This window comes from Orbicella franksi, chromosome 5 (assembly GCF_964199315.1).
Source record: "Orbicella franksi chromosome 5, jaOrbFran1.1, whole genome shotgun sequence".
Taxonomy (NCBI): domain Eukaryota; kingdom Metazoa; phylum Cnidaria; class Anthozoa; order Scleractinia; family Merulinidae; genus Orbicella; species Orbicella franksi.
In genome coordinates, this window is record NC_138149.1 from 6414966 (window position 1) to 6437400 (window position 22435).

Sequence of the window (22435 nt, forward strand, 5' to 3'; positions counted from 1 at the left end):
CTGCCTCAAAAGATGAAAAAAAAAAAAAGAAAAATTGAAATATGAGATCACATAAACAACATGATGTACAATACGATGACCAGTCTAATCAAACACACAGATCATTCTTGTGTAGGAAGACCAAACATGCATGTTATTTACCAGTGAAATATGTAATTGAATCAAGAAGAAATATTTAAATTCTTTTATTTCAGTCATACAGGCGTGGGATGGGGGAGGAGTTACAGGACAAAAGAATCGATGAACTGAACACGGAGAGGAAATTGATGAACAAGAGACAAGCTATAATAAAAAGTGTTATTGGAAAAAGTCACCAGGGGTTATCAGAAGCTCAGTGGTTAGAGCACTCGACTGGTATACCGTAGTTCATAGGTTTGGACCGCGGGGACCTTAAATTTTTCCCCCATTGTCCCGTGCTCGCGACAAACTGGTCGAATTATTGTTCACCGAGTTTCACGTTTATCATAATTTCATTTCTAATGCAAGTTTTATGTTAATATCCGGGATTACCTCAGTGATATTAGTATTGATAAATGCTTTAAACAATTTTAACTCTTTGTGTTGCTTTCACAGTGTAGTGACTTCAAGTGGGTTCCCAAAGAGTTTTCAGCCAATCACAGCACGAGTTTGAGCCATACGTAGCTGAGTTTGTTCGTGGTTGGAGCGGCGTCAATGTTAGCTGTTGTCGTTGATTTGAACAGCTTGACAAATGAGCGACAAAAATAATCTGAACCAAGGACGAACACTCTGAATGGGCGCGTGTCATGTACTCTATTGTATTTGTTGCCAGACTCAGGGTGTTAGCTATCTTGTGCTGGATTCAAAATTGTTTTCGTTAAAGAACAGGATCTTTCGGTCGAGTTGAAAATCATTTCTTCAAATTTATTATTTTTTGTCCTTGGACCGTAACGCATTGTTTTCTACGCGCTAGGTTCAACTGAAATTATTTTGATCGCTCGCTTGTGGTGCTGTTTAAGTCAAGAAATTTGAATCCAATTACCAGCCAATCAAAATCGTTCGTTCCAAGGGCCAAGAAACGCGCTACTCAAACATGATTGGTGAGATCAACTTAGATTCTTCTGTTCGAAAATCGTACTGTGATTGGTTAAAATCTCTCAGGTGGCTCGGTTCAAGTTATTGTATTGTAACTTTGTTCCTTATTAATAAAACCTGACCTTTTGTTCTTCCTGCTGTGTTTATCTCCCGGCAACGTCACCCGAAAAACTTTGAAATTCACTTTGGAATCTGTAAAGCCAATGGCGATATGACGCTCACGAGGACAAGCTGTTAAACTGTACACACGGCTTTCTACAGCAATTTCACTCCGCAGGTCACCTGACTTAACCTTAAACAGCTGAAGGAAATAACCTCTTAAACCATCACTGAGGCAGGCAACGCACTCCTCGTCACTAACAAACTTGCAATCAAGGTTTCTAGGAAACGCGGGGTTTTGAGTTTATGGTTGAAATGTGCGGAGTTTTTCTCCTAAATCTACATCGAGGACGAAAAGGGCTTCGGAATCACCAAGTACGCACTACTGTTCAGTAGGAGAAAATGTCTTGCTGCGAGGAAAGAAAAAGGGTTCAAAAAGGTTCCAAAATCTTCCAGAAAACAACATCACAATGCATCTGCAATTCGCAAAGATCAGTGGTTATCACGTGACATTTACTGTTGCATGCAACAAAATTCCCATCAATAGTAACTGTTGACAGAATGCCCTCCCTGATTGTATCCACAATGATGACTTTCCTCCTTCTGTCACAGGCCACTCGTTCTTCTGATATGGGGATTACATCAGCGATATCCTCTAAGTTGGTCCAACTTCGGATGCACTCAAAAAAGTCCACAGCTTAAGGGTGCTACTGGTTTGCAACAGAACACCTTCTCTTACAGCGACAAGATTATTTTCATTAAGCCAACCAGTGTCTTCAAAAACTCTTTTCCCAGGTTTGAGCGTGCCACTTGAAATGTCCCAAGCCATAAGTGTTGCTGGATTCCGATCTGTTGTAGTGATAACAAACAGCGTGTCATCATTCAATGATAATACGGCATTCCTCACAATAGTCTTTGAAACTCTGGCACTGTCGTCAGTTCATCAAGCTGCAGTATGTCTAGAACTCGATCCCTTGAAGCAACTCTCAATACAAATTGTTTATTCAACACAAAGGCAAGTAGCCTGAGTACCTGGCGGGATTCGCGAGCGATATTTGGCGGCGGAGCCGCCATTATTTTTCTTCACGGCCCGCGAGAAAATTCGCGAGCGGCGAAGTCATGAGTGAAATTCCCGCCTGCCTCATTTCTTATGGTTTCAACTCGACTCCTCACCAATCCCCTCACGACTTCGCCGCTCGCGTTCACGGCTTCGCCGCCAAAACAAAAGCACTCGCACGCGAAATCCCGCCAGCTACGCAGGCTAAAAAGCAAGTCCAGGTTCCCATGAGTGGATGGCATCTCTTTCAGATGGCAAGTAAAAAGGATCTCCTAATAAAAATCCGGTCTCATTACACGACTCAAATTCCCACGGCTGATAAGACACTTCTTCATTTTCCATGTTGACGTCTAAACGAAAGAGATTGCACCTGGCACTGTTGAAAACCAGGCAATACAGACATCGACAGACAGGGGAGAACTTTATCATTCCGCACACTTCTGAAATAGTCGCTCGAGTTCTATAATCATCCGCTACGTCATGCAAAACAATCGAACCAGGAAGGTCAGAAATTGCTAACAGTCTTCCATCGGGAGACCAAGCAAAGGACAAAATCTTGTCATTCCTCTCAAAACGATTTATCACTGAACCATCTGTTAGACTCCATATGATAACTGATTTAGCGTTGGTGCGATCAGTTAGCATCTTGATCTTGTCTCCAGAAATTGAAAAATTCAGAAACAGCACTTGCTCGAAAGAAAAAGTGGTTTCAGGTCCCCGTCAGACGTATAAGAATGGCTGAGGATTCCTAGCAAGACAAGGTCCTTTGCAGAAGGAAACATCACTAAGCGGTACGATGACTTAGGAGGATACGACAAAGCATCATTCCCAACCCGTAGTAGCAGTGATTTTACGTTGCCCTATATGACGGTTTGCAGAAAGGATCATCGTCGTCATACTTGAAGCAGTAATCTTTCGTTATCTTGACATCTCGTTTCCAAGGCTTGCCAGTATGGAGCGACCATAGCTGTATGGTGTTATTTTCATATTCGCATAGCATGTAGTCTAATTGCGGTGAAACATCAAAACAGGTTACACGACAGCTGAACATTGAAATACGATTTGCAAATAGTTCCTTTAAAAAGGTTTAACGCTTCAGATGAAACTTGAGGTCCTCCCTCGTTCTTCAAGATTTCTAAGATGGTGTCGGAAAGCCTTTGTAATTCCGAAACACGCTGTGACAAGACCAAGGCAGTGTTATGGTCCGTTTTAAATTCTTCGATGCCCATCCGCTTCTGGACACAAAGTCTAGATGTTCCGGAAAACAAGTCTTTTACCGCCGCTGCTACATTAGACCCCAACTCTGCTTGCACAAACAATAAGTCCAAAGCAAATTTCGTCACAAATTCCTCAAGGCTGCATACTCTCGCATCCTCTAGTTGTAACATGTGTTGAACTCCATGTCGCAGAGCGTACTTTGTAGTGTCGTTGAATTGTGCCCAGTCGACGCCTTTTTGTTTCACCTCATCAAGCTCATCAACGCAGAGCTTAAACAGGACCTCAGAGCCTTCTTTTTCGTCCACACTGAAGTCGTGATGTCCGTAGTTAAAAGTATCAATCAACCAGTCTTTGACCGACCTGTGAAAGAAGTGAATACACTTGTCTTGAACGGGCAGAAGTGCTGAGACACATGCAGTTGCCGCATTTACTTTTCGCTGAGCCAATGATGTGGATTTACCTGGTAGCAACAATTTAGAAACGAAACCGAGTGGCAGTGGCTCCCTTGCGGCTGCGACCGCACTCAGAAATGTCCAAAATTGGTCTTCCGTGACGTTAAGTTCCTTACAAAGTTCAGTCTCCAGTCGCTTGAAATACGACTGGTATACAGACGAAATACCTGATGGTAGGATGCTGTCCAGCAGCTCAGGGGTTACAAAAGGCACTTCCTTCTTTATGAAATCAACCAGGTAATGAGCATATAGCATGACTCCTTCTGACTTTTGAACCAGTGCTGGCAAGATCTTTTCTCGATGCTCCGATTGCAATAAATGGCTGATTTGCTTTTCAAAGCAAAGGTGAATATCCTTCACGTTCTCTTCAACGTTTGGATCCAGCCGCAGGGGATGCAAAACCTTTAGAGTTTCTGCTATGTTTCTTTCCGGTCGCGTTGTCACCAGAAATCGAATCCAAAGTGGAAGAGTTTGGAAGTAATCAGCAATTACATCTAGTAGCTCATTTCGTCGTTGCAGTTCGCTTTCGTCTAGCCCATCTATTGCAATGAGGTAGGTCGAACCAGGATCATTCAAGCTGGTTAGAGGTTCCTCAAACAGCACTTCGAACAGATCCTTCACTTCCATGCTGTTAATCTCTAAGCCCAGATTTCTTGACAGCTTTTCCACGAGCGCTTTCTTGTAGTCTGGCAGAGAATCACACAGCTGACTGGCTAAGGACTGTAGCATCACCTTGGTATTCCTGTGGCGCGCCCTGTCATGCTGACAGAAGTGGCTTCCGGCTAGTCCTGCAGCCTCTTGCATCCTTTCACACATGACAGCTGAGACTACAGATTTCCCCATCCCAGCATTTCCACTGACCACCATCACACGATTTGGGGAACTTCTGTCATCTAACCAACTCTCGACCTTCGAAAATATTGACAAACGGGTTCCCTCTATGTATCTGTCTGCGTGATGTCTTACATTCTTCAAGGTATCAATCTTTGCGAGTTTCTTGAGGATTTTGTTTTCCCTGCGCTTTTCTCTTTGACTTTCTAAGTCTTCAGCTGTTTGCTTCAAATCTTGTCGCATAGTTTCAAAGTGTTCACCTTGGATTCTTAACAGCTTTCCGTAAGCTTCTTCTACTCTTGACTCCGTTTCCTGAAGTGTCCTATGGAATTCTTCTTGTCTGTCGAGTACTTTCGCAACATCCCTCTCTGTGTTCGTTTGGCTCTGACTCATTTTCTGAATTGCTTTGCTGTCATCAATTTGAGTTTCACGAACATTTGTAACAACTTGATGTCTATCTGAAATACCTCTTGCAGCGTCATGTTGCTATCTTGAATTGTCCCACGATCCTCTAGTTGTTTTTCACGTACTTCATCAACAGTTTGCTGTGTTTCGGTCTGGGACTGACGTAGTTCATCAACAGTTCGCTGTGTTTTGGTCTGGGACTCACTTATTTCATCAACAGTTTGCTGTGTTTTGGTCTGGGACTGACGTACTTCATCAACAGTTTGCTGTGTTTTGACCTGGGACTGACGTACTTCATCAACAGTTTGTTGTGTTTTGGTCTCGGACTGACGTACTTCATCAACAGTTTGCTGTGTCTTGTTCTGGGACTGACGTACTTCATCAACAGCTTGCTGTGTTTTGATTTGGGACTGACGTACTTCATCAACAGTTTGCTGTGTTTTGGTCTCTACCTCATGCACTTATTCCAACATCCGGTTGCTGTCTTGAAGTATTTTCCGATCTTCTAGTTGAGTCTGACGTACTTCATCAACAGTTTGCCCAGTTTTTGTTTGAAATTGACGTATGTCCTTCTGCTGTGACTTGATGTCTTCTTCACTGTCAGCCCACTCAAACAACACGTCAATAAAATCTTCCTCTCCACAACGCTCTGCTTTCAATCTATCAATTTCCCCTTGAGGCAAGCCAAGAGCAACAAGAACAGCACTAATCTCCAGCCACAGAGCAGAGAAAGTAGGTGTAGTAACACCCGTAGTAGTAACATGACCGTGCAACTCATTGCGAAAAAACTTGATGCGAGCGAGGTTTGCCTCAAGAGAGGTGTCACTCGCAGGGGGCTTAGTGAGCCACCCTGTGGGGGGAGGGGAGAGTCCACAAATGTTGGTTAGAAGGAGGAATAACAAAGTGATGTCAAATGTGTTGGAGTCTGGTGTGGCTCCACCAGGCGGGAACAGTAGGTCCCACTGTGGTTTATGTAAAACCCTCGTCCTTAAGAGATTGTTCAGAGTATGATAGTTTGCATTGAGATCAGCCAACAGATTTGCTGGGGGATGATAACTGTCGAAAATCTTCCTAAGAACCGTTGTTCCACCATCAATGAGAAGTCTGCTCAGCTTGGCTCCATTTGTCTTCTCCACAGAGCTTACCAAGGGTGAAGGGGCAGCAGTCGCCATCTTAATCGAACGAGCAAAGGGGAAGGCCTCCAGTTACACCTGCATGAGGTAAAAAATATTTTTTTCTTTTCTTATGTAATACCCTTAGCAAATACAAGCCATTTCTAGCTAGGGCTTTTAGTCACGGTGTTGCTTGCTGTGCAATTGAAAGAATGCCATTGAAAAGACACATTTTCCTTGAGTTTTAGCATGATCAAGGTTACCTACTCTAATGACTATGGAATACGGGCTTGGATGCTGCAGCTTTAGTTCGGGTACTTTGCACGCATTACGGTCCTGTTAAGCTTAATAAATTGTCCAAGAACATTCGTTGCTTCCAAAGGTGATGTTGTCTGGGCCAGTGCCCCAAGGCAGCAGTTTTAAACTTTGCGTCTTTTCTTACAACAATACTTGTAATACGTCTTCTGTTTTCTTTTTCTTGCACAATGCATTGCATGCATTGAAGTTCAAATAATAACTACACTATAACTTTAACAACGGCTTTAATAACAGAACTGACTGACGACATCATCTGTTTGGCTGTACATGTGTCAGAGGTTAGCCACAATCAGCTAGAGCTTTCCAATTAATTGTCCATGGGTATTTCGTTTTTAAATGTGATATAGATATGAGATGTAACAAAAAAAAAAATCCCAAATGTTTAACAGAACTCTAATCACTCTCTCATAAAATCAAACGGTTAGGGTCGACTGTCAATGGTTGAATTACCAATTCAGTTTTCTTTGGCAAAACGTTCTACCCTTCTGTGATTTTCTTCATACTGATTTTACCTCCCTTACATCTAAAATCAAGGGAAGGTACTCTACAAAGTTACATATGGGAAGGCTCCGATCTGAGGTCCAGCCTCTATACCCTTTTTAGTTTTATATATCATTTTGACAGAAAAGGTCTCTTTTCACAAACTTTTTATTGAAACATAGGCACGCAAGGCGTGCAAGAGTTATTTTTTGTGTGAAGTGTCGGAGATAGAAGCATTCATGGTACAGTGATGATTTGGTTAATTTGACAAGTTTTTATGGTTGCGATGTTACATCGGTCATGGTAAGATAGCTAAATAGTAAGCCATAAAATGGTTGACTGAACAAACTACAGTAATCTGACACGTCTCCAGATTAATGTAGATGCCATCTTATTTTCTAACAGGAAATTTGATTCGTTCTTTGATACAACCCGCACTGTGATTGGTGTGACACGTGCACATGCATAATTCCCTCACTCACCGATCACATAACCCTTCAAACCCCCAAGAGGTATTTTACACTTTACACGAGTTGTAAATTTACCTCGCCCCCTCTAAAACATGTCCTAAGAACTAGACGCGACGATTCGTGACCTCTAATTGAATTTACTCCTTGTGAAAAACAAAAGTATCAAGTTACCTTTGTAACTAAAAATAAAAATATCTCCTTGCATTTGCATACTACTAACTCACGAACTGTTTCAAACCTCAAGGCTCATCTCGTTCATTTAACTAAAATCCTCAGCCTAACCCACAGAAAATGTCGAAGTAAACCCAATATGTGAATACTTCCTCCTCGTTTATAGAGGAATAAATATGGCCGTTCTGAGCTCTATCGGGATCAAATCTTCTCACATACCATTTACCTTTACAACAAGAAATTTGATTGGCTGTTCATAGTAGATGCAATCTGATTTGTGTGACATACATACATCTCTCTCTCTCACTCACTCACCCACCCACCCACCCACCCACTCTCACTCACCCACTCACCCACTCACACTCACTCATCCACTACCCACTCACCCACTCACCCACTCACCCACTCACCCACTCACCCACTCACCCACTCACTCACACAATCAATCACTCACCCATTGACCCGCCCAAAACATATACCCGACACACCAACTAAGAGGAATTTTTTTTACAAAAAAATAACTCAAAAAGGTATCCCTTTCAGATACCTACTTAAGAACATCGCATCTCTTTTCCAAACCTTTGAAATAAAGTTTATGATGTAGAGCTTAATAAACTAAATGATACTGATGTAGGGTGCATTTGGCTGGAAACATTTTAATTAAGGTCCTTCTTGAATCCCTAAAAGACAGATTTTCCTTCACTCTTCATATACCTCAACTTGTGAAACCCTTAAACTTTAATATACATGAAGCCTGAACCTTTCAAGCAGAACCTCCCTGTATAGGACATTATAGCAAGTACCCCCTTCCCCCCCCCCCTGGCTAAGATCAAATCCCTTTGTCATATTTTTTACCTACAAAATTCTAGCACTCAATATTTCTTCACAAATAACTAATAATAATATTTCCCACGCATAATCACTCAACCAACATACAATCCCCAGGGTTCTCATTCATTTAGGGAGAAAAAGGCTTGTTTTGTGAAGTAGACAGCTGACACTGATTAGGGTGCAAAGGGAAAAGCCTCTAGGGAGGTCTGGGGTCATGCAAAGTAGTTTAAGGGATTAGAAGGTCATTTTTCTCAATTTTCATCCTGTACTGTAATTAAAAAAACATAAAGCACATCCTGATGCCATGCCCCCTCCTAAGCCACAGCCTTGACTGCCCTGAGACACGTACAGTCAGGGTTCAGTCACATTCCAGGAAATCTTTGTTTTCCCATATTACACTTACACACATATTATATCATGACTAGTGAGACAATCTCAGATGGTGCTGAGTGCAATGCATAGCTCAGAGTGGCACACTAATCACACAGGTCCTCACCCCTGCCCAGTTCACTTGCGGTTTGTATCTACCTTGGTACCTAGGGCTTTTCCCCTTCCAGAATATGAACGGATTGAAACCTTGACAAGACATAAAAAGTAGGGGCTCACAAATCGAAGCAGCCGGGTTTTTAGCTGGCAACCAGCAACTTATTTTGGAGATACTGTTACAGCAAGGTGACAGTTGCATTTAACCATCACTGTCACAAATAAAGTCACACATTCATATTGAAATGCAGCATAAATTTCTTCACCCGTTGGGTATACACTATTACAACACACATCGCTTGCAGGGAGCTTTGTAGCTGTAGGGCATCACACAGACTGCCTAGTAGTTATCAAGATTCACTGGTCTTTACCTATCATTTTCAGCAGCGATCTCTTCAAACTATGTTTGCATCACATTTCTTTATGACATATTTTAGATGCTGCCTGATTGAGTAACTCTGATTGAAATTTACCACTCAAGTTGAACATTTTAATTTTAGCTTGTAAAGTAAAGTACAGTTATATAGTAAGCTCTGGACATAAAAAAAAATCATACAGTACCATTCGACCAGTGTTCCTCCGGTTAGTCAATTCTCTGTTCTTTAAGGTTCATTTCTACTTTCACTGCAATCAAGATTAAAATTATTTTAATTAATAATTCAAAAAAACATAATAAGATTTGCTCTAAGAAACTTAAAACAGGGCAGTTAGAGATTAACTTTATTTTCAAAAAGAAAATAACTTTAACTAGTTATTCTTTCGAAAAAGACTCAGTGTGCTTCTGACATTGTTACATTTCATGCATTAAATTCCTGAAACACTTTAAAATTCCTGAAACATTTTTAAATTCAGTAGTATTGGCTTCAAAAGATTAACAAATTGCCTCTTTGCCAAAAACTGTCTTGCTATTCAACTGTGAAAAACATTAGAAAAATATTCTTTCTTGCTGTTATACTATAAATTGACTTTATTTGAGCGACATATGAAAATCAAAACCTTCAAACTCCAACCCACCCTTCTCTTATTAGTGGGGCTACCGCATGCCGTGGGTGCACTAGCATAGCCCCACATCTTAGATAATTTGGTAACCCATCGAGCTAAGAAAATTTGGCTGTCACGTAATTGTCTGTACAACGCCCATACGTGTGCCACTTGCTCTGTACGTGTGTGAGTTTTTCAAGGTCCTGTTTTCATTTATATTACCTCTTTTGGCCAAAAAATGGATAAAAAAGAAACACCAAACAGTGTTCAAGAGGCACCGATGAGGAACATCCAGGGAGTAGAGAGTCCTTGTCTAGTGAAGAATACCTGGGGAATTTTACTTTCCTTTGAAGGCTGAAAGACATGACCATCAATCAACGCGCTTTCAACTGACGTTTGAATACAGGACTTTAGAAAACAAATTGGTAATGTGTTTATTGTTTCGAAGCTGGATTCAATTTTTCAAATAACTATACAGCTGTAGAATTGACTGCAATGCCGCAGGCAAAAATAATTTTCCAATTACGCTTCAGCGTGAATAATTTCAACTATAATAAACTGTATATACCATAGTATATACCAATTAGCAGCATGATAAAAAAAAAAAAAGTTACGTTAAAATTGATTCCGAAAACAGCAGAAAGTCCTTTGGAATTTTAAATTATGCCCTGATTTGTGTGCAAAATGGGCAGCAGCACATGAAGAAAGTCACATGATTCATCAGGTGACCAACAAGAGAATTTAAACGTGTTCCCTTGTTTTGTATGTTTAGTAAAATTACAAAATGCTAAACACAGTGGAAAAATGGTTGATTCGCTGATCAATCGAAAAGCCCATTACAATCTTCACAACATTTGTTGGAAGTTTCTGCCTGGACGATTTATGCAGACTGAGGTGAGCTATGGTGAGCACCTTTTTGTTGTAGAAACTGCTGTCAATTGTTTTCTAAAACTTTTGAAGGCACAGCCACTGGTCACTTTCCTTCGGTGAGATATATAGCATCAAAAGAAGTTGTATTAAAGTCTTCCAGATTTGAAACCATGCTCTTAAAACATTTATAAATTCCATGGTCGTTTAATTTCGCTAACCACTAAACAATAACACTGGAGTCGCTTTGTTGATCAAAGTTGTTGTAAATAGAATAGTTTTGTGTCTGTTTTCAGACTTTCTGCCGCTAAATTAACAACTAAAGGTAATAAAACCATATTTGTAAATAGAAGCAAAATTTTGTAGTTTTCTTTGTGTTAAAAATTAAGGACAGCTACTTCATACACTGGTAAAATGTCTTCTTTTGTTATGCTGGGTTGGATTTGCTTACGACTCTCACAAGCTGCAAGAATGCCTGAAAAGCACTTATTAACACCTTCTAAATGCCTTTCTTTGCATGTTGGTTCTGTAGATTCCCTTGTTTAGTTTGTTTGTTCAGTTCCTTTGGTTTGGTGAAATGCTCATTGGATGCTTATTAAATTTCTTTAAAGTGCACCTAACCCCAAAATTTTTTTTTCGCTAAAACAAATCTAGACTTTATTTGAAGCATTTGGGCGAAGAAATTTTTGAATTTGGTTGAATCCTCGATTTTCTATGCTGTGTTTCACGACCGCGTTTTAGGGAGTCTGGGGCGGCGGTACCTGATGACGTCTACCCAGGAACCAAACACAATAGCACCTCAGTCAACTCTCTGTATTTGCTCGAGAAAATAGAATGCAAAACTAATCGTTCCGATGTATTTTGGGACTAAAACGTCCAAGTTTTGTCTCAGAATCATTTCTTTTTCGTCACTGGAGTCAGAGTTAAGTTTCGATTCGGAAGGCTCCGAAATAAACTTCGATCGAGCACGTTCGACAACTGTGAACTCACTGCTTAGAGCTTTGAGAGCAATTTACAATATTTCAAGCGACGACGGGGAAGACGTCTTTGCGGACGAGCTGCTTGTATATTAGGAATGGAAAGCTAGATACGAAGTGGAGGAGCAGGCAAACGAACAGCAGGAAAGAAAACTCAAGGACTGCTTTGGATGGTAATTTCGTCAACTAAACATAAGATTCCCACGCGTGTTTATAGCCCGTTTACATTTGTCCTTACCGAGAATGTATTTTGTCGAGGTTCTGTTAAATCCAGTTTGTGTTTTACTTTCAGTTGAATGCTTCATGTTTATAAGAGCGACGTACGTGTTGCAGTTTTCGAGACTTGATGACCTCCAAAACATTGGCTTCGATCGATTGAAAATCGTATTGTTTGGACCTGTATTTTTGAAGCTGCGGGAAGCAAGGCGGAAGGAAACATTTCATACAATTACCGATTTCACATTGTCACACGTTTTAAGTCGTAACTCCAAATAACCAATGTAAATTGTTCTCAAAGTTTGCAGTGAAATTCGTCGGATAAGCGAAAAGGATGTGTTCCCTAAGCGTCAGCTCGTCAGCTCTGAATGGTGGGTGATCTAATTATACTGAATTGTAATAAAATAAACCAGAATAAACGTGAATAGGCTTCGGAAATCATTTTATTAACAAAGGTCTGCAAAGGTACATAAAGTAAGCAATGAATAAAGTCAGATAAAGTTTATTTCTTCAGGCTTAATTCTCCTGGTTTGTATGCGTCATTCTTCGCCATTCGGCGATGGTTCTGAAACCAATTTTCTACCTATAGAATAAATTTAAGTGTTTTAGTATATCATGGGCTAATTTACGTTTTTTTTAGTCTACATTTCACACTTCATTGCACAATGCGTTACGCGTTATACAATCTGAATATGAAAACAAAAGACGAGCCGCAGGAATTTTTCCCGCGGTTAGTCGGGTCATTTGGCAGCTCGGTTAAGGTGTGAATCTGAACAGCTGATCTGAATCATCGGGTGACGTGAGCTTTGGTCACAAACGCCCTTTACGTTTACGTTATTTATGCACTGATTTTAATTCAAGCAACTCTGGTTTTCGAAGAAATAATTTGTTTGTTTTCCTCGTTTCTTGCGTTATTGATGATGCTGTTGACTTGTTCAATGTTTGCGCAAGTAAATGTACGTTCCTTTTGTGGTGACCAGTATCCAATAACCATGTTTTGTGCTGCCTATGGCTAGTGTAACTAATGAGCGAGCCTTCTAGCCGCCAGACTCTTTTGGGGAGCTTCTTTTTCAAGGCGTTTAAACTGCCATTTTTATGTTACAGTTCAAGTATACAGTTTGAAAGGCAAATCATAACTAATGTTAGTGTTTTAAGATAATTTTTACTTTTTTTAAATATGACGCCAGCATTGCATTGGATGGTATTCAATTTTAAAGCACTGAGTGACCTTTAATCTTCTCTCATCTCACTTTCAATTTGATGGCCAATTGAGATTTGATATTGTTATAAAATCGTATGCCCATGTTCTCCACGATGTATCAATCACCATTGTGAAAAAGTAAAGTTTTATGGCAGTTTTCCTCATTAAAATGCGTAACGAGACCGTGTTTTTGGAAATATTGACTGAAAATATAACGCATCAAAAATGATAACCAATCGATGACAATCGATGTCAATTAACTGATCGATTGGCATTGATAATCAATAAAAATTGATAATCGATGAAATCGATAATCACAAAAAACCTGAGCATCGATTGTTCATCGATTATCGATATTAATCGATTAATTGGCATTGATTGTCATCGATTGATCGATTGATTTTCCGATCATCGGTTTCATCGATTGTTCAGGCCCTGCAGAAAGCGGAAGTGAGTCCTTCGATCACAGAAATAAATGTTCAAACAAGCAAATAGACACGCCGTGTTGCTGTTAATGGTCACGGACAACGAATATTCTAAACTAACCTTGCTGTCAAAAACGGATCCGTAGTTCTGCAAGGGTTGCTAGTTTCAAATCTCTGCTACACAGCAAAGAGCTCCCTTCCTTGCAATGCAAACCAAAGTGATAGTAAAATCCGCATGGAGATCTGGGACAGACCCAGAGTTCCAAACGCACAAAGTTTGGAATGCCGCTGAAATTTCAACTTGTGAACTGTGCAATACTGTCATGAGAGAGAATGGCACAGCTAAAACTCAGGCTATATGGCATGATGACTTTCGGAAATCTCATTTTTATTCATCATTCACTTTGATGCCCATGGAAGGGTTCCTAATCGGTTTCATTGACTTAAGATTGAAGGTTACTACAGCCCCCAGTTTCAGTTTAAAACAAGAATATTTTATATGTACGGACTACTCGAGATCTTTATTTCCTCCTTTATTAAGAGATCAACAGAAGTCACTGATTTGACTCGATTGCTATCCGGTTTGAGACTCCGGTTGGTCCTGTATCACACTACACTGTCATCTCTCTTTATGCATCACTCAATTCCAGCAGTGCCCATCCCCGCCCCCGGGCAACCGCGGGCATTTCCTCATGTTGTCAGTCTCGGGGATGGGGCATTCGCAATTTTATCGTGGCCCGGGGGCTGGGCATTTGCGTACCCCGGGGGTGACCCTCGGGCATATGACACACGTGTTTTCGAAAGTGCCATGGATGAGTTCATCGGGAAAGACGAGGCGTTTGTCGAACAATGGCTTGTCTGTCAGGGACTAGAGAAACTTACAGATGTTTTTAAAGGTATGTTTTCTCAATTTTAGATATTTCTTCGTTACTTGTAAGCACTATAAACATAAGCTACAAGGTGAACTTGTTTATCACAAAACAATAACTGTCGTGAACACGACTATTTCGGATTTAAATTAAAGTTAAAATACTTCAGGTTTGCAAATTCAAATGATGCGATCTTCAAGACAGATCTTGCGAGCTTAAAATGCAATGCATCATCATTTAATGATAATTACTTTATTGTAAACATTGTTAGCGGGATTGTCGTTATTCTAGTAGAAATATTCAAAACAAATGGTCTTTATACAACAAAACATTTAATGTCACGCTATCCTCTAGCAAACTTTTAAAGACAAAATATAAAGAAATAAATGTAATCAAAATCAACCAACATGTACTGTTGTCCTTGAAGTCTGACCGTTGTATTAAAATACTGAACAGTTGAACATTTTATTCACTGATTAATAAAAAAAAACTGCAGGGGTGTTGGAAGGCGACGATCCCGGGGGAGGGGCATTTGCCCTCTTTCTTCGTCCCCACCCCGGGGCATTTAGACAGCTTATGTGTCCCCACCCCTGGGAATTTGCCCATTTTTAAAAAAATATGCTAATGTCCGAGGAGTAACCCGGGGGGGGGGGGGGGAGGGCACTGCTGGAATTGACTGACGCATTATATGCAACGGGAATGACCGGAAGGTACAAAGCTTCTGTCACCAGAAACCTTCCATAGTAATGTAATACAAGTTATATTTCAGTATCTTACCCTAACATCATCAGTTTGATGAGGATGCATTATAAATAAACTTCTTTATTTGGTGGTGTTTTCGTTTGGGAATCGAGGGACAAAACGTAAAAAAAAAAATTGCCACTTTGACCTGAAAGCCTCGAAGCCATGTTAGAATATTGAAATATGGAACGTGGCCTATTAGAAAGCCAGTTTTGTCTCTTGTTTAACTCCTAATGTTCCACGATGATGATCCCATGTGATGCTGTCATCTACAAATTCTTTTGGTGTCTCTGGTTGGCTGATAACATGTGCGCACATTGACAGGGGGGAGGGGTGGTTCAATTAGAAAGGAGGCTTTCGCATTTAATTATTTCGGTAGCCCTTAGCTACTACAAAGGGATGACAATAGGAATGTCAGCTTAATGCTTCTTAAATTCGCCAAGGTGATTAATCCTAGTTCAAGCTGACTTCAACCTCCTTTGCCAGCCAACCTAGTAGCCTCCATGCGGAGACATTCTTTGTGCTCCTTCCCAGATTTCCCGAGAGTCCAAAGAGCGTCCAAGATTACGTGACGACCCCAAAGAGCGTCTCCGTAGGAGGCTACAGCCAACCTAGCACAACTGAACTTTTTTTAAAAACAAATCTTCCCTTTTTTTCCCATTTAATCGTGTCTTCCTCAAATCGAGTTTTTTGTTATTAAATACTACACTGGAAACTTCCATAGAATATTCACAGGTTTTCTATCTTCTATCCTTAAGGTCAGAAGCTCCTATAATTTTAAAAGCTCTCGGTGAAAACAAAAATACTATTTCGTAAAGTGCATACAAAAACAGGTAAGAAAATACCTTTCTACAGGGTCCAAATAAATTGCATTTCCCACAAAACCTAAACAAATTATACTTCCTACAATTAACAAAGCCTAACTAAATTGAATAGCTCCGTCTCCAAGCTTTTTAAAAATTACAATTTTTACAAAGCCTAAATAATATGCAGGTTGTACAAACCTTACATAAACTATATTTCCCAGAACTGATAATGCGTTTTCTGATATTACACATGTTCGAGCCGTGGACAAAATCTCACTTAATTGATTCAGATTCTATATACAGATCCACTGCAAAGTCTGTCCTCTTTTTGTGCAAGAATAAAGTTCTACCAGTCTGAAAGGTTCCTTCCAGTTTCACAGCAAATGGAACATCTACAACTGCCTTTGTCAGTCTAGTTGCACCTTGTTAATGTATAATGCACACAAGACATTGGTACCAGACGCTTGTCAGAATAAAGGCATTAGGAATCTTTATCAGTGACTACTACGTCCTCGAGTCACCGGATTCGTCTGGAAATTCCAACTGGCACTGTGCCCTTTTCACTCTTGAAGCTTGATCCTGTTGTCCAAACAAAAAAATCGAAATAGAAGATCACATAAAATAATAATAATAATAATAATAATAATAATAATAATAATAATAATAATAATAATAATAATATTTAATATTTCTAAGGCGCAAATTAACATGTGAATATGATCAAATGCGCCTAACAAACCATATGAGTAATATAAATTAAACGATATGTTATGAATAGTGTGATAAATTTAAAACTAATTATTTACAATAATTATGTACATTAGGCTAAGGTAGCGAGCTAAAAATTAAAATATTAAAAACAAGGGATCTAGTAAAAATGTATATAAAACATCAAGAGCTATTCTAAATACGCTTTTCTAAATAAAAATGTCTTTAGTTTGGACTTAAAATGGTTAAAATTGTCCTCATCTGTCATTGCACACGGCAATTTGTTCCAAAGTGATGGTGCAGCAGCAGTAAATGCCCTGTCACCAAGTGTTTTCTTCGTTTTCGTGGATGGTGGTACTAATAAAACTTGAGAATTAGAGCGTAGACCATACCGGGAGGGATTTTTAACACGAATAAGATTACAAATATAGTCCGGTGCCTGGCCATGTATGGCCTTAAAAGTAATTATTAAAATCTTATAAACAATTCTGAATCTGACAGGTAACCAATGTAAAGAATATAATACAGGAGTAATGCGACTAAAACGCGGAGTCGAGCAAATTAGCCTAGCAGCTGCGTTTTGCACACATTGTAGCTTATTAATATGAGTGGTCGGTAAACCATGGAGAAGACTGTTGCAGTAATCAATGCGTCCCATTATGAAGGCATGCACTAGCATCTTGGTAGACTCAACCGTAAGAAACTTCCTAATACGTCTAATGTTATGCAGATGATAAAAAGCAGCTTTACATGTTTTCGTAATGTGTCACTAGACTAAGGTTGGTATCAAACCAGGTGCAACAGCAACAGGTGCAACACTCACATTACCCACCGATAACTTCTCGATGTCCACCTTGCTAAGCTGTTGTCGTGTACCAATTATTAAGAATTCGGTTTTGTCGTCATTTAGCTTTAACTTAAACAACATGACGTACAGTAAGGTGGCCAGTCTAATCAAATACATAGGTCATTTCTCTTGTGCAGGAAAACCACACATGCACGTTATTTACCAGTAAAATATCAAGAAGAACATTTTGTATGTCAGTCATACAGGCCGGGGATGGGAGAGGAGGAGTCACAGGACAAAAAAAATCAACAAACTGAACACAGACAGAAAGCTGTCTCAAGTCTGATGAAAACCAGAGACAAGCTCAGCTAGTCAATTAGCCCGCGAGCAGGCTCTCATGTGTTGCGGCAGGAGCAAAGTCAATGAGCAAAGTAGCGACAGACGCTTCAGCGAGGGAAGCGAGCTGATGGGGGCCTGGCTCGAGAAATGAGAGCCTGCACGGAAGGCAACAGCGCGTTCGCTCACCAACGCAGCATTCTGATTGGTGAAAAATGACAGGTGCCATTAATATGACCAAAACCAGCGGTGATTATCAAACACAAACATGGCATGGCGTCCGAGAATCCAAGTGCGGGATTTATCCTGGAAGCTTTTCGAAAACTTTCCATCGAAGCAAGTAATCTGGTCCATTTAAAACACGAACGGGAAAAAGCCGTGAATTGTCTTTCAGAACGAAGAGATGTTTTGGCGGTGATGCCAACTGGGATACGGTAAACGTTTTATATTTCAACTGTTTGAAACTGCAGTGATGATCAAGAAAGTTCGCGAGGGACAGTACTGAGATACTCTAGTGTTAGTGACTTGCACGCTAACCAATATAATTCAGGATCTGGTCAAGGAATGAAAATCACTTGACTTTGATTGTGCTGCGATAAAAGATCTCAGAGATTTGTCCAATGTTGGAAGCGGCAAAACACAAGTATTATTTGCATAATTATCATGTTTGTTCATGTTTTTCTCAATTTCTATTGGCTAATAATTTGACACATTAAGCTAGCGAGTTGTCAAAATCTTGACACCTTCAGAGGGGCTGCCGTGAAGGCTCTCATTCTCTATCGCTTCGTTCGCTGACAGCTTTGCTCGTTTGCTCGTGCCACCAACGACGAGAGCCTGCTCGCAGGCTACTTGTCAAGTGCGTGTCGCAATTTGAAAAATTAATTAAGAGTCCTCGATAGGATCCGACCCAATGACTTCCTACTTCATAGGGTATTGATAAACATCTTACACAATTTCAACACTGAGTGATAGTTTTACAATGTAAAAACTTCAACCAGGGTTACCAAAGACTTTTCATCCAATCGCATTCGACAGTGAACTACAAGAATCGGAGTTTGTTCGTGATAGGACTAAACGTGTTGAAGCTGCGGTTACGTTCTAGGTTTAATTCATTGTGTTCAATTTTCCTTGTCTTGAACACAGCAACGAACAAACGACAAAAATAATTTGAACTCAGCGCGGACAATCTGAATGGTGGCTTCTCATGCACTCAATTGGGTTCAAATTTGATTTGGCCCGAGGTTGAAAATCATTATTGCCGGTGAGTTCATGGTTGATTTCTTGTTGTTATCGGCATATCTGCTATTAGGCTTAACATTAGTTTTGCTGCTGGGTCGTTCCCAGTTCACCTCTTGGCAGTATTAGTTTTCGTGTTGCCAGATTCACTCAGGGTGTTAGTTATTTTCTCGCTACGTTCAAGATCGTTTTGTTATAGAACCGGTATCTTCAGTCGAGAAGGAAATGTAACATTTGTTTTAAAATTATCATTTTTTGTTGCTAGACTGCGAAGAATTTGTTCCTATGCGCTGGGTTCAACTCGAATTAACTTCATCGTTCGCTTATTGCGTTGTTCAAGTCGACGAAATTTGAACGTAATGACCAGGCAATCTAAAATTTCTGTTCGAAGGACTACTTAAGATATCGCGCTGCTCGAACATGATTAGTGAGACCACAGATAAACTCAGAATCTTTAGTTTCAAAGTCGTGTTGTGATTGGTCAAATACTCTCAGTAGTCGTTGCACTGCAACTTTGCCGGGTTCTTAGTAATATTTCACCTTTTCCTCTTCCTGCTGTCTTCATCTCGCGGCAACTTCACCTGAAGAACTTTGAAATTCACTTTGGAATCCTCAAAGCCAATGGCGATAAGACGCTTAGGCAGACAAGCTGCTAAACTGTACACACGGCTTTCCAAAGCTATTTCACTTAGCAGGTCACCAGACTTGACATTAAACAGCTGAAGAAAAGCACCGATCACTTCATCACCGAAGCAGGTAACGCACTCCTCTTCACTAACAAACTTATAGTAAGGCTCACCACCAAAAATATGATTACATGAACATAACGTGTGGAGTATCTTTCCTAAAAGTGCATCGAGGACGTAAAGGTTTAGGTTAAAATCCTCGGCAAATCGTCGTCTTCCAGCAAGTACACAATACTGTTCAGTAGGAGAAAATGATTGACCAGAGGTATGCCAATCGGCGCTAAACACCGGTTCCTCCATCTTCCAGAGAACTTTGTCGCCGCACTGCATCTGCAATACACCATACACATCCTGATTACTGTACTCAACGGACATCACGTGGCATTTACTGTTACATGTAATAAAATCACCACGTAAATTGACTGTTGACACAATGCCTTCCCTGCTTGTATCCACAACGATGACTTTACTCCGTGCATCACAGGCGCTCTCTTTTTCACAGGCGCTCTCCTTTTCACAGGCGCTCTCCTCTTCACTAGTGCTATCTTCTTCACGGGCCCTCTCTACACAGGTCACTTGTTCTTCTGATATGGGGATTACTTCAGTGATATCCCCTAAGTCAGTCCAACTTCGGATGCACTCAGACAACTCAAAATTCCACAACTCAAGGGTGTCCCCTCTGGTTCGCAAAAGAACACCTTCTCTTACAGCTACTAGAATATAGTGAATATAATCAAAATCGTTTTTCTCTGCTTTGAACATGCCACTTGAAATGTCCCAAGCTTTTAGTGTTGCTGGGGTCCCACTTGTTTCAGTGATAACGTACAGAGCGTCACCATTCAATGATAATACGACTTTCTTCACAATAGTTTTCGAAACTCCAGCACTGTTTTTCGTCAGTTCATCAAGGTTTGACATTTCTATGACGCTGCTGAAGTAAGAAGAAACTCTCAACACAGATTGTTCGTTTAGCACAAAAACGAGAATGGGCTGCTGTTGGATGCTATTTGTTTCAGGTGACCAGCAAAAAGGATCTCCTAATAAAAAGCCGGTCTCACTACACGATTCAAATTCCCAGGGTTTGTAAGAGACTTCATCAGGAAAGACATCTAAAGAAGAGTTGCCGTCATTTTTCATGTTGACGTCTAAACGAAAGAAATCGCAATCAAAAAAGCCTAAACTCAAGCAATAAAGGCATCGACAGTCAAGGGAGAACTTTATCGCTCCACAAACTACTGAAGTAGATGTCAGTGCTAGTGTTTTAAAACCATTCATGACGTCAACCAAAGTTATCGACCCAGAATGGTCAGAAATTGCTAGCAGTCTTCCATCGCGAGACCAAGCAAAAGACGAAACTTGGCAATTCCATGCGAAACGATTTATCTCCGAGCCGTCTGTGAGACTCCACATGATGACTAATTTGGCATCGTTGGTGCAATCAGTTAGCATCTTGATCTTGTCTGCAGAAACTGAACAAACCGAAAAACGGCACTTGCTCGAAAGAAAAAGCGGTTTCAAGTCCCCGTCAAACGTATAGGCATGGCTGAGGATTCCTGGTAAGACAAGGCCCTCTGTAGGATGGAACACTACTGAGCGATAAAATGACTGCCTACCATATGTCGGGCCTGGTCTATATGGTTCATAGTAGTTGAAGTCATCTTCGTCAGAGTTACAGTCGTAATTTTTCTCTACCTTGACATCTCGTTCCCATACCAGCCCACCAGTATCGAGCGACCATAGCTGAATCGTGCGATCAACACATTCACATACCATGTAGTCTAACCGTGGTGAAACATCAAAACAAGTTACGGCAGCTGAACATTCAAATTTGGTTCGAAAACCCCCTTGCAGATCCTCTTTGTGCAAGTATTCCATATAGGTCATTTCAGAATATTTACTCTCCAATAATCTTGAAGCTTCGGGAGAAAATGGATCTCCCCCCTCGTTCAACAACGCTTGGAAGATGGTATGAGGGAGTTCTTCTAATGTGTCGATATGCTTTCTTAACAAGAGCAACAAAGTGTTAAGGGCCCTTTGAAGTTCTTCGATGCCCGCTTGCTTCTGGACGGAAACAATGTCTTCGGAAGCCGCCGTAACATTCACACACAACTTTGCGTACACAAGCTCTACGTCCAAAACAAATTTCTTAACAACGTCCTCAAGGCTGTATACTCTCGCATTCTCTAGTTGTAGCATGTGTTGAACTCCATGTTGCAGTGCGTACTCTGTAGTGTCACTGAACTGTTTGCAGTTGACGCCGTCTCGTTTCACCTCATCAAATTCAACAATGCACAGCTTGGAAAGGACTTCATGGCCTTCCTTTTCAGCAACAATGAAGTGGTGCTGTCCGTAGTTGGATTTTTCAATCAACCAGTCTTTGACCGACTTGTGAAAAAAGTGAATACAATCGTCTTGAACGGGTAAAAGTGCCGAGACACAAGCAATTGCCGTACTTACTTTTCGCTGAAGCAATGATGTCGATTTACCTCGTAGCAACAATTTAGAAACGAAACCGAGTGGCAATGGCTCTCTAGCGGCTGCGACCGCACTCAGAAATGTCAAAAATTGGTCTTCCGTGACGTTAAGTTCCTTACAAAGTTCAGTCTCCAATCGTTTGAA

The 22435-nt window shown here is 40.6% G+C and overlaps 1 protein-coding gene and 2 pseudogenes across 3 annotated transcripts in view; all 3 read right to left on the reverse strand.

Annotated features, from left to right (window-relative positions):
• The window catches only part of LOC145486501 (uncharacterized), a 77051-nt gene that overhangs the window by 147 nt on the left and 54469 nt on the right, over nucleotides 1-22435 (reverse strand). The window contains exon 5 of one of the 2 annotated variants that reach the window (XR_014049294.1): nucleotides 17723-17744. The exons of the other annotated variant lie outside the window; for it this stretch is intronic. The gene's annotated coding sequence lies outside the window, so the exon portion shown is untranslated. Of the gene's footprint in view, nucleotides 1-17722; nucleotides 17745-22435 lie in introns of those variants that run through there. 2 annotated transcript variants of the gene reach the window in all.
• Nucleotides 14-22435, reverse strand: part of LOC145486506 (uncharacterized) — a 31057-nt pseudogene continuing 8635 nt past the window's right edge. Inside the window, exons 3-7 of the transcript XR_014049295.1 lie at nucleotides 9542-9604; nucleotides 5544-6326; nucleotides 5178-5267; nucleotides 2409-4935; nucleotides 14-2176 (exon numbers count right to left, since the gene is read on the reverse strand). The product of XR_014049295.1 is annotated as an uncharacterized LOC145486506 (transcript). The remainder of the gene's footprint in view (nucleotides 2177-2408; nucleotides 4936-5177; nucleotides 5268-5543; nucleotides 6327-9541; nucleotides 9605-22435) is intronic.
• Nucleotides 19655-22435, reverse strand: part of LOC145486507 (uncharacterized) — a 3513-nt pseudogene continuing 732 nt past the window's right edge.